General features: G+C 35.2%; 1 long non-coding RNA gene across 1 annotated transcript in view; it reads right to left on the bottom strand.

The window, feature by feature from the left end:
* Window positions 1-5042: 5042 nt before the first annotated feature.
* LOC135153571 (uncharacterized) overlaps window positions 5043-18974 on the bottom strand; it is a 15528-nt gene continuing 1596 nt past the window's right edge. The window contains exons 2-3 of the long non-coding RNA XR_010293030.1: window positions 16557-16700; window positions 5043-10198 (exon numbers count right to left, since the gene is read on the bottom strand). This is a non-coding gene — a long non-coding RNA (uncharacterized LOC135153571). The remainder of the gene's footprint in view (window positions 10199-16556; window positions 16701-18974) is intronic.

Below are 18974 nucleotides of genomic sequence, written 5' to 3'. Positions count from 1 at the left end.
AATCTCCTAATTTTCCCATGCCTCTAGCCACTCCCTTTCACATGCCCAATACTACACCCTCCTCCCCTCATGTTTCACTCTCCTCTCTCACTCCGACAATAGTTTTATTATCTGTTGATCCATTGATTGCCATCTGTCTTTACCTCCCTGTACTATCTGCTCTATAGCTGTTAGTCTAAACTCATCCATTTCACACCGTTGCAACATGATATTTGCCATGACTGATATAGTAATGAGCTAAGACAAAACAAATTTCATTTACTTATATACTTTGATCTCATATCAGAACAAAATATTAATTATTTTGCAATATAGGTCTTCCTTTTTTCTGTACATATTAATTTTTTGGTCAGACTAATTTCAAACGTATTCTCGGCTGAATTTGGCCCTTTTCTCATTCACCACCATAAACCTCATGATTGTGCTGATGCCGAGTGCAGGACCATATACAAAGCGTTTGTGCGAATGCCGTGTGCGTATCCATCATGTAATCGCAGAACGTGTGGAGATAACGGTCTGCGTTAGAATGATAGGATTTTGCGATGAATATCGGTTCGTCTGCCAAAAAATTGCATTCACACAATAAAATACCGGTAGAGTTTAAAGTTTTCACCCATTTTTATTGAGGGTTGTGTGCTTCATTGTTTTCCACAATGTGTAAAAACCCCAAAACAACAACAACAAAAATCTGTCATCAATCACAGCAGTACATGTTAGTCTTAGTTTCTGAAGTGCAATGTCAAATTTTTGTTTCTGTCTTGCTTGCAATTGTCATCTACTTTTCAACCCGTTATACCATGGCCTTGCCATTTTAGTGTTTCTAGTTGACCCTTGTTGATTTTTGTAATGGCCTTTCCACGTTTGTCATATATCATCGATGGACGACTTTCGGGCTCATTGGCATTGATCGAGATTGAACAAGGACTGCTTTGCACATTGAATTGTCCCAGGTCTGTTGATAATCATTTGTGTTTGCACTCAGAAGGGAAGAAAGGAATTGTTGAGCAATTTTTTTAAGAGAGGTATGCTGACACCCGGAAAATTTGTTTCAACTGCATGAGAAGTCCTTGTATTCGGTGTTTGGAAATCTGGCAGGTGTTTCATAAAGCTGTTTGTAAGTTATGAGCGAATTTATGAATGACTGGTGACCCTTTCTTAGGAACTAAATCTTCACCAATGAAAATCTGGTGCATCACAAAAAAAGATCACCAGTCATTTGTAAAGTTACTTGTAACTTATAAATAGAATCATGATACACCCTCCTGGTAATGTTGTGATAATCCCCTAGTACTGTCTGACCAAGATAGATGGAGTTCTTTTCAGCTCACATGTGATATCTGGTAATCTTCAAAACATCATGCAAGTCACACATTTTCTATTGCTAATATTTCATGAGGTGCTGTGTCTTTGATTGTTTTACTGACATAAAAAATTAAAGTGTCATGCAGATGGTCTGAATGAAAATTGGGAGACATGATGGTGCTCTGATATACATGGATCATGCAACCTGGAATGGACTTTCTTTGCTATCCTGTGAGAGTGTTGAACACTTTGTGGTTGTATAGGAATTTGTAGTTCCAGTTTTAGCGTTCCTAGTCTTTTCCATCCATTTGTGATGTTTTCCTATGTTTATTGGATTTCATCAGATTCATTTGACTCTGGAAAAGGGATTTATGGCTCAGAGAAATCAGCATTCACACAAATTGCACTCACCCTAAAGGATTGTGAGCCGAACGACTCTTCAAAACCGGACCATTGTTTTCATTGAAAGAGGGTTGTCATGCCTGGAGTAGCCTCAGCAGCATCCTCATATAGATTGATAACTGTGGAAGGGACTTGGGCGCTTTAGCCTGTTAGTAACCCAGTTAGTTTCCATTTGAAGATATAGTGTAATTTAATTACCTCTTCTGGTAGATTGACTTTCAATGACCTTTGGCTAAAGAAATGGTTTCGTACATCCCGGTTTTCAAAGAAGTTTGAGTATTTGATTTACTGTCTCTGAAAATTGGCATCGTTTCATGTGGTAGATTGATGAAATTGTCAACCGCCCTTCAGCTATAGAAGTGGTTTACTACATCCAGTCTGACACCAGATTAGATATTCTGTGATATTTGCCATTCCCTATCTGTTAAATTGATCCAACTGTCAAATGGCTCCCTAGCTAAAAAAAGATGTTTCCTATACCAAAGTTCTAGAACTCATTGTGGACATTTTTTTAGGTGCTGTCTCTGAAAAGTTTCCATCGCGTTTTCATGATCCTATGGTTAAAGATATGGTTTCCTACATCCCAGTCTGCAGAGAATTTTGGACTTTCAGGTTGCCGTCTCAGAATATTGGCATTGTTTCTTCTGGTAGATTGTTCCAACTGTCAATGATCGTTTGGCTAAAGAATGGTTTGCTTTATCCCAGTCTTGAAAAATTTGACATTGCGCTATATGACTAGGATACATGCATTGTACTGTAATGATTATGATTAAAAATTACAATGTAAAGCACTTAGAAACAAAGTATTAGGTGCTTTATTCCGGTAAATGTAACTATTAGTATTATTTTCATGATTATTTAAATCGCTGTGGGTTATAAAGTGCACATCCTCGGGATGAGCCTATGTTCAGGGTTTACCGGTAACCCGTATCACATATCTTTACATTCCGGCTGCCCTTTACCTTATCTCTCAGAGTTGTGTGGAAACAAGTGGTGGATACGGTATGAAGGCAATCATTTGGTTGCTAATATGGTGGTGAATGAATAAATGACAGGATGACAAAAGGAAGAAAAAAAACGAAAAATTACTTTTCCCCATTTGGTTTATTTCTAAATATCATTCAACATGCAGTGTGCATTGCATTCCATAAAAACCATAACTGCTATACTGCATCATGTACATAAAAGGTTGATTTATTTGCAAAATAGTTGTGCTATTTTCCATTTGCTTATTTAAAAATGCAAAGGCCTCCCCCCAAAAAAAAATAGATAAGAAAGAAAAAAAGGAAAATAAATGAGAATAGAAATGAAAAATAGATGTATAATACATACACACAAATTAATAAAAATGTTAAAGATTTTGACTATTAGTAACAATAAGAAAAAAATCAATAGAAATAAAACTAAAAGTTATAATCAATTACTTAGAACATTTCAATATCAGTCATGGATAATTAATGTTGAAATGATGTGAAACGGTAGAAGATTGACAGGTATTGGGAGCATTTCATGAAGAGTTTTGTTAGCCAATCAGATGCATTGATTTACAGTAGCTTATAACATCTGACTGTAAAAATTACTGACGTAAATCTTCAAGAAATGCTTCCCTGAATGGATAGTACAGGGAGGTATGGGGAGAGCACAATTAGCGGCTTAACAGGTAAATCTGTCGAGAGAAGAGGGAGAATAGAGGGGAGGAGGGGATGGTAATGAGCAAGGGTGCAGATTTTTTTGGGGGGTAAACAAAAGAATTTGAGGTAAAATGTGGATAAATGTACAATGTGGGGAAAAGTTGCTCTTCAGTAGAATTCAGGGGCTGCGAAACAAAAGGGGTGGGAATTTTTGCGCCACCTCCCCCCCCCCCCCCCTTCTACAAAAACATTAAAAAATTACCATCTGATTGTGATATTTTGCATGGTCAGTCCCCCCCCCCCCCCCCTCTTACACAAAAATTACCGTCCGATGTGATAGTCAGCCCCCCCTCTCCCCTTTCAAAATAATTCCGCAGCCCTTGCTATTACCCTTGGCAAACCAAAACAATTGCTTGGAAAATCAATGCATTGTCTTGCATACACTTGGCTGCACAAAGTATCATTAAACTTGACAATAGAGCACCTACATTAGAGATGGGGTATATCATGCATGACTGTGTCCAGTGCCCCGCACTGCACACTTGAAAATTAGACTCTGGGTAGCGACGTCACTAATTGTGTGATTCTGGCAGGAAGACCCCACCTCGGATCAGGCTGCTGGTCATTTTGTGAGGATTAGGGTTTGCACCATTGAATGGAGTGGTCAGTTGCTATGGAAACCTCTATACTTGAATGGATCTTCTTGGCTGCCGGTCATTTTTTTTTTAGAGAATAATTTTTAATCTATTAAATTCCATGTAAAATGAAATATTCTTGCTTTTCAGTAATGCTCATTTGTGTCCTGCCCTTATATTATCTCCTTCCCCCACCCCTTCCTCCCCCTTTCATCCATTATGATCTCCCCCCCCCCCCTCCTCTTTTAGCCAGTATGATGATCCCCCCCCCCCCCATATTTTTTTTGACAAAAGGTTCCATGACATTTTCTCTTGCACTTATTTGCAAACCCACTAATTTCTGTGAACCTACATGGTAAGGGTTGTTTGGTTCATGTTAGGATTTGGTTTGAAGTTGGGGTTCAGGCTTACACATACCTCCCAACTCTTTGTATAAAAAGTCAAGGACCTGTTTGTTCCTTTTTCTGTGGAAATTTTTATGTGTAATATTTTTAATAGGAAGTATGAGAATGTTCCTATTTTGGAATTTTTTTTATAAATTGAATTTTTTATGGTTGGCAGGTATGTTTATATTGGTATTAATATGTGGATTTGCAGCACAGTTGCAGGAGAAAATGTCATGGAACCTTTTTTGCAAGCCAAAAGTGACATTGTTTCTGAATTCCCCCCCCCCCCCCCTTCTGAAGTTTATCATGGCTATTTTACAATGTGTAGAAGGTGCATGAATAATTGTACGATTTTGCTAAGTTTTTAAATTAAGTTCAAAATAAAACTACAATTTTTGGCCTTATTTTTCACCAAATGACTAACTTATTCAGTGTTACAAGTACAAAGAATTTCGTTTTTATTTTCTCTACCCTCATGATTTGGATTAGCTCTTTGCAGTTTTTTTTTTCTTTGAGGGTAGTGACAATTTTAAGGGAGAAATTTGTGAAGTGTAAAGCCGTGAAAATTCCAGCTTTGTACTCTCAATGACAATGTCCCATTTTGGCTTGCAGCAGGTCAAGTTTCATTGCCCCCCCCCCCCCCCTCATTGAGGATTGCACATCATTTGCAATTATCACATTGCTACTTTTTTAATGAAATTACATTCATTTTATTCTCATATTATGGTTGTCATAAATTCTTTGTTAATGTGCAATGCTCAATTGACTATTCTGCACCTCCATCTCCTATTCAGATTCTTGACTTGGTAAAATGTTGCAATGTGCATTGAAACTTGTAAATAAAAAAAAATCTAGTTTAAAATACCTTTGTAGCAATTACTGCATTATCCTGCTAATTCAAGATGAACTTAAATATCCACCAAAATAAAAGGATGCTTGGTGAACCTTAAAATTTTACGATAATCCTAAATAAAACTTCATGAAAATATTCATATTGAGTAACTCAATGACGATGCACTTTGCAACATTTTACCAAGTCAAGAATCTGAATGGGGGGTGCAGAATTCCACATATAATTTTTTACCAGAGTGAACTTAACAGAATGAAAACTATTTTGTAGAATAGATTTTCATATTTCTGACAATGTGTGTTATACGTTGTCATACAATTAATTGATATTATTGAATGATAACTGACAATGCATAGAGATGCCGTGCATAAATTATATATTGCGTCATTTACAAACCAAAATAAATATTACCTTAAATTGGCAATCTCCAATAAAGTGAAGTTTTTAAATGTTTCTTGCATCTATTCAATTCGAGTAATAACTTCAAGTTTGTTCCATTCATGAAGTTCACTCGTTTCCCAGCTATGTAAAAATTTACAGTGCGTCCCATAAAAAAGGAAACCCATCTTTATCGATAGATAACACAATCATTGATAAATTTAACATTATGAGTAGTAGGAGTAATATGTTTTCTTTGATTTGAGACAAATTATTCAGCGAATCACTCATGCGTACAGGATTAAATTAGACATAATATGTGCAGAAAGTCAGGTGTGAATCTGAATCCAACTATTTAGAGATATAGTTTTCAAAATACTTTCTTACAACTTTGTTTTGAAATGAAAATTCAAACTTTTCTTGCTCATCTATGCATGAAAATTAATAATACTGAATTTTATTAGCAATGAAAGACCTTAAATCATTTGCTTAAATAAAAAAAATTGAGAATCGTAGTTTACTTTTCTGTGGGACGCACTGTATGAATAAAGGGGTTATCAAAATTGGTTGCGCGAGGATTGAGAGCATTGCTCCCATGTTCAAAACATATTGAAACTAAATGATCGCACAACCAACTGTGAAAGCCCTTCAGAGGGTGATCATACTCTACTTTGCTCATGAGCAAAGAACAACTTGAAAGAGAGTGAGGGGGGGGGGTGGAAGATGCACAGGAGAAGAACGAGTGGGAGGGGGAGAGAGGGGCGGGGTAGTGGTAGGAGAGTTTATTGCATTATAGTGTGTAGATTGGTGCAAAAAAAACATGAAAGAAAATAAGTGGAAATTGTGTGTACAGAAATGAAGATGGGGATGGGTAAAGAATGGAAGAAAATGTTAATTATGGTTAAGGCAGTAGATTAGAATAAAAAAGGTTGGTCTAAATAAAAATGCACTTGGATGCCAGTAATAACGAATGTAAAGCTTCCCCACTCCCCCCGAATGAAAAAAAATATGTGGAAGTTTAATATAATTCTTGAATATCATAAAAACAGTTTTTGTAATTATTCTAATAAGGCAAATGGATAAAAAAATAATGAATGTGACACACCCCCCCCCCCCCTCTTCTCGACTTCGTAAAAAAGAACAGCTAGTGTGTTTGAGAAGTGTAATGCACATTATTTTGATAATGGAGAATAGTAAAATACTCTATAAGTAGCCCGGAGTAAAAAAGACTAGGCCGTGAAATTAAAAACGAATCAGGAGCCCCCCCCCCTTCCACATCCCCCTGCCCCAAGAATAAAAGAGAGAGCAAAATAAATGCAGTTGAACGTATTAAAGTGAAGAAGGGGTCCGGGCGTGTAAATGCGTGCTTGTGAGAAATGATCAGGAAATGAAGGTAGATGAGATAGGGTGAGGTAATGGAACGGGGTGCTTTACACAACCTTTGGCAGGATGGGTTAACAGAAGATGACAACATTTAATGGGGCGGGGGTCAGATAAGAAAGAGAAGAGGGGAGCAAAGATTAAAATATTATAATAAATACGAAGTAGACAAAGCGGGGAAAACGATATCATTTAATACAATATATTTCTTAATGGAAAGAACATAGTGTTGACAGTGTGTTCAAGTCACATCATGGACTAGGTGAAAATGTCATTCACACTCTAAAGATGCTCATTTTAACAGTGTCGCACACCATAAAATATGTAAGAATGCGAAAATGATAAAATTTAACAGTGTACATATAGATTTCACATTTTTGTTCCACATTGTGAACACAACGTGGAATTGACAGTGGGACACTATATATGTTCTTTCCATCAGAAATATTATTGTCAACATATTAAAAATAAGTTTGCAAGGCCAAATTAATTCGGCAGAAGTGATTATGCAGATATTGACGGCAAAGCACCTCTGTTATTCCTCTGAACATATTTGAAATATATATCGAAAATTCAATTTTCATCATGCCCGTCATTAAAATAGGGCCTATAGAGTGTTGTCAAACATCATAGCTTGGCTATTGGATTATCTAGACCCCTCAAAAAGTTCTGCAATTAAGTTGGGAGTTATTTCTTATTAGGTGAATATGGTATCACTGGAAAGCATTATTATTCCTCTATACAATGATGTTCCACCCATGTTATCATGGGATGTGCAATCCCTGTAAATATGCAGCATTATCTAAATAAAATTAGTTGTTTCCAGTAATGAATTCCTCATTGTTTCGAGGATGGACTTAGTTTGAACACTGTTAACATACACTGACGTGCACTATATTGATTCAGTGGTCCGTATTCTGATAGCAGGTTTAACTTAAACTCAGGTTTAAAGTTGTGGTTTAAGTATGGGAAGCCATAAGTATCAAAGTTGTTATTAAGTTGTCTGTTTCTTATGTTTACTGTGCTCTTTCCTGATTCATCGATGGTGAAGCCAATAATCTTTTTATACTTCCTAGACAATTATGAATGATTTGAGAGCCAAATGAGCTGAAGTATGATATACTGTTTAATAGTGATTTATGTAACAATTGGCTATCCATACTTAAACCACAACTTTAAACCTGAGTTTTACTTAAACCTGCTATCAGAATACGGGCCAGTGTGTTTGGAATAATTAACGTTTAACCCCGTCGCGTCGTTGTAAAGAGTTAAGAAGAAAAACGCGTTCGAGATATAGGTTTCATCGTTTAAGGAACATTTTTTCAGATGATACATACTTCAACTTCAATTTTGATAATTGAAAAACAAAATATAAATCATCCCTCAAACTTGAGTTGCAGAACTCTTTGGGAAGTTTTGTTTAACGTGAGTCCAGGCATTTACATCATAACTTTCACAAGAGATGGTCAGGAATAGTTATCCATATTTTTCCGGTGTTTCATCACGATAATATTTTTTTAAAGTAAATTACAAGGGATATGGATGATTATGTATAATTATACATTGATCTTTCAATACATATCAATTATTAATCTTTATTATTTTTTTTTCATTTGTGATTTTTTAAAGTGACTTCTTTTTCTAAAACAAAATTATATTTCCGAATATTCCCAGTTTTTCATGCATCCTGTAAACAAGGCACTTGAACGACTTGAGATGATAGCAAATGCTGAAAATGATATATAAGGCCAAAGCAGAGCTTGAGAGTGTGAAGAGCTTGACCTTGATTTACAAATGAAATAAAAAGAAAAGTATAATTATAGACATAATCATACATATCACTACATATAGGATATGGAGGCTGGAGGGGTGGGGTAGGGGTTGGGAATATAGCAAGCCCCGACCTAGATAGTTTTGTATATATAAAACAGAGTATGACAAATATGAAAATACAGCAATAGTTGAGGTTTGTCTTTCCCTAATAAATGTAAAGTTTAACTGGTGGTCCTACAACATAACAAATCCTTTTTAAGTTGGTATATTAGCGTAAACAGTTTTGGGCAGTTAAAATAGCAGTTTGCTTTTATAAGCATTTTTCGTGAGCGCAATATGGGTTCCAGGCAAAAAGGAAAGATTTCTTTGCTTGGCGGGGATACCAGTGAATTTTCATATTTCCTATAGAGAAAAGGACAATTCATGAGTTTTCCTCCCTTTAAACACACACAGTGAAAAGGAGTTGATATATATCACTTCCTTAAAAAATATTAGTGGAATATAATTGTGTGTTGATGATAACTAATATCGTGTTGCCTTTTCAAATAACACTGTTTTACCAGGTTATAAGAGAACAAGATTATTAAAAAAAAGATGAGCCAATGAAGTGTCAGGGTCCCATTGAATAATATTTACTATTTGACCTATATGACATTGTAGCTTTGCTAATTGGCAGCTACCTTGGTAACAGGCTCAGCAGCCAATCAAAATCCAGATCTCAATGGTACTATTATTGGCATAATGAGGCAAACATGAGGACATCGACCTTTTTACATTGTGCACAATTTTGAAAAATTCACTGGAGAACAAAAAATCGAAAATTTAGAAATACAGATCATTTAAAGATTTGACTTGTATAAATAGTCGAAATCGGACTAACACTTAAAAATCTCCATTAAGATTATACTGATAAGAATGACGATACAATCGCCCAATTTAAGAAAAATTCCTTGGGGGGATCTCAGCACCAGCCTCCACGCCCTACCAGTAAATGACAATGTTACCACAATACATATCATTTGAAGATTTGACTTGAATAAATAGTCGAAATCGGACTAACACTTTAAAATCTCCATTAAGATTATACTGATAAGAATGACGATACAATCGCCCAATTTAAGAAAAATTCCTTGGGGGGATCTCAGCACCAGCCTCCACGCCCTACCAGTAAATGACAATGTTACCACAATAGAATTTTTATCCAACTAAGCCCTGTGCGCCATGAGGTGCATAACCTCCCACGGTGATCCACATCCTGCTCGATCCACTGCGGATGCATCGCTGACCAAAAAGCTGAAATGAACCAGAGACATGGTCGTCGTCGACGTCGTTGTCATCGTCATAGAATATCACTTTCTCCCTCCAGTGTGTCATGGGCTCGAGGGAGTCACGACTAGGTTCGGGGGTTTGGTCGACATGGATGATCTTGATATACAGGCCTATACAATTTTACAGCCGACACTGCAGAAGAAAATGATCATTAATATATGTAAATTAATTTGAAACAATAGATAACCTATAATTTTACTTTCTATTTTGTCGCCCAATTGCCCCACAATAAATGATTTTCTGCCACATTCACATTTCTTATTATAGAGGTCGTTGGGTCTACATCTCAAAAATAATTGCTGTGCTCACTTCATGTTACAGTTGCTCCCCGTGTCGTTAAAAGGTTTTAAAAAAATGGCACAAAAGTAACCTCGAAAGAAAGCTGGAACGACAAAAATGAGATAATCGTATAATCTATTCGAGAAATGTGCCCTCTCTAATTAAACACGGTATTGATGCACTGGATATATATAGGGTATTTGATTGTTTATTTTCATGGTCCTGTTAATGTTTTATTTAAGATTTCACATGCCTTTCATTAAAGACTTTGGTCAATGGATCATTTGAAAAAAAATACATAGACCTACCTCTCTCACTAAAAACTGTATCAGCAGCATACTAATACATTTTGACTTAGTTTTCGGGAGAGAGCACTAATAACTAAAACTAAGAGAATATTACTTTATGTTTAGTGCTTAAAGGCCAAGTCCACCCCATAAAAATGTTGATTTGAATAAATAGAGAAAAATCAAACTAGCAGAACGCTGAAAATTTCGTCAAAATCGGATGTAGAATAAGAAAGTTATGGCATTTTCAAGTTTCCCTTATTTTTCGCAAAACAGTGATATGCACAACTCAGTGACATGCAGATGATTCAGTCGATGATGTCCATCACTCACTATTTCTTTTGTTTTTTATTGTTTGAATTATACAATATTTCATTTTTTACAGATTTGACAATAAGGACCAACTTGACTTAACCATATAGTGTTAAACAATGCTGATTCCACATGTTCAGGGAGGAATTAATCGTTGTTTCACTTGACAATGAGGGGAAAATTTGAATATTTCATATTTCACATAATAAAATACAAAAGAAGTAGTGAGTGGATGACGTCATCAGTCTCCTCATTTGCATACCGAACAGGATGTGCATATAACTGTTTTGTGAAATTAAGCGAAACTTTAAAATGTCATAACTTTCTTATTTTACATCCGATTTTTATGAAATTTTCAGTGTTATGCTTGTTGGATTTTTCTCTTTTTATTCAAATCAACTTTTTGTTGGGGTGGACTTGTCCTTTAATTTTGAACAGCTACAGTGCAATTTGGTGGCTGATATTTATATTTTTATTTTGTTAAAATGCACAAGGGATAGCATTTTTACGGTTGGAGCTTTGATCGCTTGCTATGTAATAACAAATACTCGTGGTCATTCCATGGAGCTATTAAACACAGATAGTAAAGGAGCTATGAGGGGCTGCAGCTTTGCTGTTTGCCAAAGCAAAGATGTCATATTGCCTTAATGATAAGTCATTTTCATTAATAAGGCATATACTTTTAAGGGATACCGATGATTCATTAGAATCCTAGCTCCGGACAAAGCAGATGAAAGCTATCTCACAGAACCAGATCATAATACAAGGACCACAGAAAGTATATAAATCAGGAATCATATACGGGGCCCTTGAAATGTCAGAAAAGGAGATAGGTACTCCAAGAGTTGAGTGAGATTTTTTTTTCTTTAATCCTCATAAGAGGGACTTTATTTATTTACAATCGTTTTATACAAAAGTCACATACAAAAATATACATAGATAAAATAACGAAACATGAACTGAAGTATTGAAAGAACCTTTGAGATCTGTTTTAAATCAAGTCTCTTCTGATTACATTTTCTTCTTAAATAACTTCGAATTTCTACCTTTAGATCTTTCATAAAATAAAAAGCATGAGTCATATGCTTGTCCAAAACATTTTCTGATACAATACCTATAGATTACAAATTGTGAAAAATTTAAAATAAGATTAACATCATTCATTTCTGTTTTTTTCTATTTCATGACCTATCAGGATATATTTTTTTTCGTTCAAAACAATCTTTACATCGAACAAAGCATCTATTAATTTAGAAACAATTTTGCAAAATACTTTTACCACTTGACAGGTAAACAGAATATGAATACTGGTTTCTGGAACTTTACAAATATTACATAAAATATTATTTTCAATTTTCCATTTGCAAAGATTGTCTTTACTTGGTAGTATTCTATGAATTAATTTAAAATCAAATTGTTTAATCCTGCTGTCGTTTATAAAATCAAGTTTAAACTCCAATAATGGTTTCCAATTAAATTCAAGAGGCAAGCTAAAGAAATCGTGCCATAATGAATACAAGGGATGTCTCTTTTCTCCTTTTCTATCATCAAATGATATAAATGTATGGCTTTCATGCAGTGGCGTACCGTGGGTCACGGCACTGGGGGGCACTAGCACAAATTTTGAGTCACTTAGGGAGCGCGCTCAGTTGCCAAGTATACTGACCTAATAAAGAGATTTTAAGGACATGCAGTGCCATTAACGGATATGTAACTCACTGATTAAATAAAGCGAGCGCGAAGCGCGAGCTGAAAATTTTTGATATTCAGACCTAAAAAGGGACATTATAAGCAATTTTTTTATAATCATGATACATACCTGTCTCGCTAAACAAACAATGCGAGCGCAAAGCGCGAGCTGAAATTTTTGTATATATTGACCCCAAAACAGGGACATTTCAAGGACTATATTTTAGGATTCCATTAAGAGTATAAATATCTCAGCATAGTCATCTAATGATAGTGCTTTGCTGATTTTGTTAAAATTACATCTTAACACATGAAGCACTTTTTGTGTAATCTTGATTATCATACACATCTCACTAATCAAATACTGCAAGCGCGAAGCGCGAGCTGAAATTTTTTAATATTCAGATCAGAAAAATTGACATTTTAAGGACTTATTTTAGGAATTCATGAAAAACAGACATCTCACCAATCAACTAATGCGAACGTTAGCACGGACAGGAAATGATTTATATTACAGGGGCGGATCCAGCCTTCGCCAATAGGGGGGGGGGGGGCCGGAAATTTGTTCAGCCATATTTTTCCCGATCGGCAGCTCGAAGATGATTTTTGTTTGTTTCTTTGAAGGGGTAGTCCTAATTAGTCACTTCTTAGCTTTATTCTTATAAATTAATATATAATATCATAATCCTTATTTATGATGCGAGCGCGAAGCGCGAGCTAATTTTTTGGAAATTTTATGTATTTTTTCATAAAATTTGAACATTCTGGGCAATGTTTGTTATCCTGAAAAAGATGTGTATGCAACTTAATAATTACTATGAACGCGAAGCGCGAGGAGAAATGAACTGATAGAAAAGGTACCTGTTAAAGACTGCTTGCAGTTAGCATTAACAATCAAATAATGCGAGCGCGAGCTGAAATTTTTTGACATTTTCACATAAAGAATGGAAATTCTAAGTACTTTTTGTAACTCAAGCGGAATAGGTATATAACTAAACAATTGATGCGAGCGCAAAGCGCGAGCGGAAATTTTTGAGATTTTGTCCTTTACTGAACGAGACACTCTATTCATGTTTTGTAAATCATGAAAAGGATGAGCATTAATAATGCGAGCGCAAAGCGCGAGCAAAAGATTTTTATATACGTTTTGAACTGGTACCTGTTGAAAAGGTACCTTTTAAGGACTGCTTGCACTTAGCCATGAAGGCGTTACATATATCAACAATGAAATAATGCGAGCGCGAAGCGCGTGCTGAAAAATTTTGACATTTCTACAGAAAGAATTGAAAATTTTAATCAATTTTTGTAATCGTGAACAGGATAACTATAGTATTTAACAATTGATGCGAGCGCAAGAAAAAAAAATCGAGATTTAGACCTAAAAATTGGCCACTCTATTCATGTTTTGTAAATCATGAAAAGGATGAGTAATAGGGGATCTTTCTACATTAATAATGCGAGCACAAAGCGCGAGCAGAAAATTTTTGATATTGAGATCTGAAACTGGATAATGATTTAAATAGAGAACAGGTTGAGTATCTGAATAAACATGCGCGCGCTTGTTTCATATTTAGACCTAGAATCTAGGCATTCTAAAATCATGAAAATCTTGAAAATTTGATATTCCGATCAGAAAAAAGAGTCAATTTCAGCTTTATATTTCAAGCACTTTGTAGGAAAATTGTGAGGTAGATATGGATCTCTTTAAAAAGAGCTGATATTTTTCATTATTACTACTTTGAGTTTTGATATAGGGCCGGGACATCCTTAGGACATGTCAACATATAAAAATGATGACTTATCTTCCTATTCCTCTTGCTAAGCGCGAGATGAAACAAAAGGGACAATTTTATTATTAAATCAATATATTTATTAATGCCTAATGAGGGCGCGAAATCTGATGATATTATGGCCTGAAAATTGGACATTTCAAGCACTTTGTAATTATGAATAGGATGCATCAGTTAATATATTTTCAACCATTAATGCGAGCGCAAATCGCGAGCTAAAATTTTTGATAAACTGTCATGAAAACGGGATTTTAAGTAGTTTGTTGTATAATCAATATTGAGACATACATAACTCGCCAATCAAAATGCGAGCGTCTAGCGCTAGCTGATACGTTTTGACAATCAGACCTGAAAAGTGATATTTTGAAAACTTTATGGAATACACGAAAATAATAGGTACCTGATAAATCAAAATTTGCGAGCGCGCAGCGCGAGCAGAAAATGTTCATATTCAGACCGTAAAACTGACATTTTTACAGAGCACTTTTTAAAATCAAACAAAATAATGAAAGTTCGATTTCCGAGGTGAAATATGTTTTGTATATTGACTTCCAAACTTGATATTCGAGCTCTATTTTGAACAAGATATGTTAATCACCTAACAGGCAATGCGAGCGCGAAGCACGAGCGAAAATTTTATATAGTGGCACGAAAGATTCCTTTTTATTTTCCAAGTCTTCCCCTCATCTTCTTTTTTCTTTCTCCTTTTTTTTTTCTCCTCTCTTTTTCCTCCTTTTTTCTTTTTTTTTCTTTCTCTCCTATTTTTCTTCTTTTTTGGCTCCGCCAATAGGGGGGGGGGCGGGCCCCTCGGGCCCCCTGGATCCGCCTATGTATTAAGACCTTAAAATAGGGCCATCACTTAAGTAGTCATGAAAAAGAAGCAAATGTCACTACATAAAACAATAATAACTCGAATTGCGAGGAAATATATTTGGTGTATATTGATTTGAAAACGGGAGATTTTAGTACAACAGGATTAGATATCTTGTTAAACAGTCTATGCGAGCACCAGGAACAATGAAGACATAGGCCTTGAACAAATAATTTATCATAAAGTTATGAAAAAAATGCTTCTTATGTAATATAACATTACATAATATAATATTATATTATAATGAACAATAATTTCTTCTTTCCCCACTACGTTTCTCTTCCTTTCTTCCTCTTTTTCTGCTTTTCCCCGTTTTTTGGCCAGCCGATTGGGGGGGGGGGGCACGTGCCCCCCATGCCCCCCCCCCCCCCCCCGTAGTTACGCCACTGCTTTCATGCCATTGATTTCTATACAGTCACCTGTTGATATTTCAATAGTGCTGGATTTCGATGACATACTATTTACGTTTCGTGCACTATTACGTAATTTGTCAAGCCATGACTTCGGGAACGCATTTTTTATTTTCATCAATTCAAAGGAAGAAAGTAATTTTTTTTTATAATAGTACATATTGAATCAATCTTCTTCTGTTCACCTGTTAGGAATTGCTTAACTTTCAAAATATTGTTGTTTTTTCCATTTAGGAAAATATAATACATCTTTTTTTTTAATACTTTGTTACTATTGTACCAAATAATTTCGTTTTCAATATTCGTTACTTTGAACATATCAATCTACTTTAAATCAGCCCGTGAACAGAACATGTCAACATGAAACATGGGCAAATGTTTTTTATACAAATACGATACATATCACTCTTTTTTGCAATTAAAAGTCACAAAGAGGCAAATCCCCGCCGATTTTCTGAGTCCAATATTCAAACAGGGTTTTCCAAGCACTGTCTTCACCTGTCTTAACCTTATTTTCCAAATTGAGAGATTGGACAACAGAATATTTTTTTCTAACAAAAACACCAAGACCTTTTATAGGATCTTCAGTAAAAATAAAATTGTTAGTTTCATTGATGTTTATATTCATTTTCATAAGATTTGATTTAGTCCAATTGATTTTTGACCCAGCACGTTTTCCAAACGTCTCGACTTCTTTCATTATCTTTTTGATGCATTGTATAGAATCAGTTGAGTGAGATATCAGAAAGTAAAAAGAGGAGTTTATCAGAGAGTAAAGAATGGTCAAGAAAGGGAAAGAGAGAGAGACGAGAATAAGCTTTTCTACATTATCATGAAAAGTGTGATACTTACTTTCAGTGGTGCAGATCTTCATCAGAATGTAAACATTTGGTTCCACATATTTAGAGTAAAACATAAGTAGCAAGGTGCTTTTAGTGCCGAAGGTGTGGTCACACTGCAGACATCATGTACATAGATCACAACTCGATCAGGGCCCTGTATAACAAAATATTCGATCAATTGTATAATCAATCATATAAATTGCAATTATTTAGAGATGTTATGCGTACTACTCCCTACATATAACACCCAAGATATTTCAGATGTGGAGACCGACATATATTTGATTAATGTGAAAAGAAATACATATTTGATATTAATGAAAACAGCCATTGGCTAGGAAGGCAGGAGGGCCATGGAAGATCGGTGATCATTTCTTATATAGTTACTATACAAATAGCAATCGGAAGGAAAGGAAAATCATAAAAATGATAAACATGTGCTACGAGCATTGTCTTTTATGAATGGACACTAGCCCGCATTTTTTGACGGACGCATGAAGTGTGGAGATATCATCAATCAATTCACTCTGATGAGGGTGATATCATGACAAAAACGTTTGATTCATCCCGAAAAAAAAGAAATTATGGACGAAATCCTGTCTCATGGTAGAACAAAAAGAGTAATAAATAAACTGAAAGAAAGAAATAGAATAAGAAACTATATACCTATTAAGCAATCAGGCAGGAGGACACTCTCTCCCAAGAAATTACCCTATTTGAAATTAAACACAATATATTTTAGGTTAGAAAATCACAATTTATTTATTATTTTTTTGTTGGGGTGGGGCTCGCGCTTCGCTCTCACATCAATTATTGTTTTGTAAGGTACTCATCCTGTTCATGGATACAAAAATGCTGAGTGTCCAGTTTTCAGGTTGGAATGTCACAATTTTGAGGCTCGTGTCTCGCGATCGCATCAATTATTGTTTAGATCATTCTGTTTCTGGTTACAAAAATGCTTAGAATGTCCAGTTTTCAGGTTGGAATATCACAGATTTTCAGCTCACGCTTCGCGCTCGTATTATTTTTGATTGGTGAGGTATGTTTCCTATTCATGAGTCATTAGAAATGCAATCCTTAACAGGTTCTTTTTGTGCTCGCAACATCTCACAAGGATGCCCTCTTAACAGTTAGCGCTTTGACCAAAGAGCGAGTTTTACAACTTCCAATTTTTCTATACCGCTCGCTCGCTTAGCTTTCCTCGCGGAAAAAAAATATAGCTCAAATATATATCTATCAATCAGAAATCACTTCAAATAGGCTTTGCTCAACAGCCTCAACTTTATTACTACAAAACACACAACTACTTCACGCAGATGATAACCTCATGGTGAAATATCCGTTTGTACCAAAATGCCCATTTTGACATATAGGTACCTTTTTTTTACTTTGCCCCTCACCCCCCCCCCCCAAAAAAAAAAAAACACGAAAATACGAATGTTCGTCTCAAAGGTTCCATTCTCCGATGAAGATACTTATTATCTAAACAAGAGAGGTAGAAAAGACTGGCTTAATGGGGCAAAGGTATAGCATCATTAGCATGGGAACATAATACTATCATTCAAATTCAAGATTATAGCTTTTCACTGTTTATTTCATTATACAATGTCATTTTTCATTTTTTTAATAAAACTGCCTAAAATAATGTGAATTCAAGTATTTCAAGAATTTGCTTTGCTCCTCATTCATATTACTTTTAATTTCAGACAATTAGAATGATCGAAAAGCAAATTACGCCGATGTCTAAAAGATTGATTGTCTTCAGTGAATGCTCATTTTAGATTTTTCCAACCATCAGCAGAGAAAGATTTGAAGTTTAACTCTTCAAATTAATGCCTTAAGCTTCATAATCTGGGGTGTGGTGCGATTTATTTAATTTTAGCAAAAACTGATATTAGGAAATAATTTATACTTTGCTTCAAATGATGAAAAATATACAGCAGTAATACTAACAATCATTGAGACGAATGAGATATGCATACATGTAAATACAATGGCGACAATATATGATTGCAAATCAAATCAGCGAATGAAGTAGGACGTTCTGTCTCACGCAGACCCTTATATACCACTTTGACGTAATGGTATAAAGAACAATTAAGGTTGTGATATGAAGCTTTCATCGTCAACATCATCACCATTAATATCACCATCATCACCGTCATCATAATCATTATCTTCACAATCATCATTGCTATCATCTTTACCATCACCAACACTACCATTATCATATAATAATCAACGTCACCATCAGTAACATTTATCATCATAGTCGTAGTCGTCATCAAATATCATAATCATTATCATGACGGCCATCATCATGATCATCATTATCATCATTATCACCATCGTTGCCATCATCAATCTTATCATCATCACCTCATCATCCTGATTAATTGATCTGAATTGAATTTCAGTACTAAACCTT

This window comes from Lytechinus pictus, chromosome 3, assembly GCF_037042905.1.
Source record: "Lytechinus pictus isolate F3 Inbred chromosome 3, Lp3.0, whole genome shotgun sequence".
Lineage (NCBI taxonomy): Eukaryota > Metazoa > Echinodermata > Echinoidea > Temnopleuroida > Toxopneustidae > Lytechinus > Lytechinus pictus.
The sequence above is the reverse complement of the archived record's forward strand: the minus strand, read 5'-3'. Positions and strand labels throughout refer to the sequence as shown.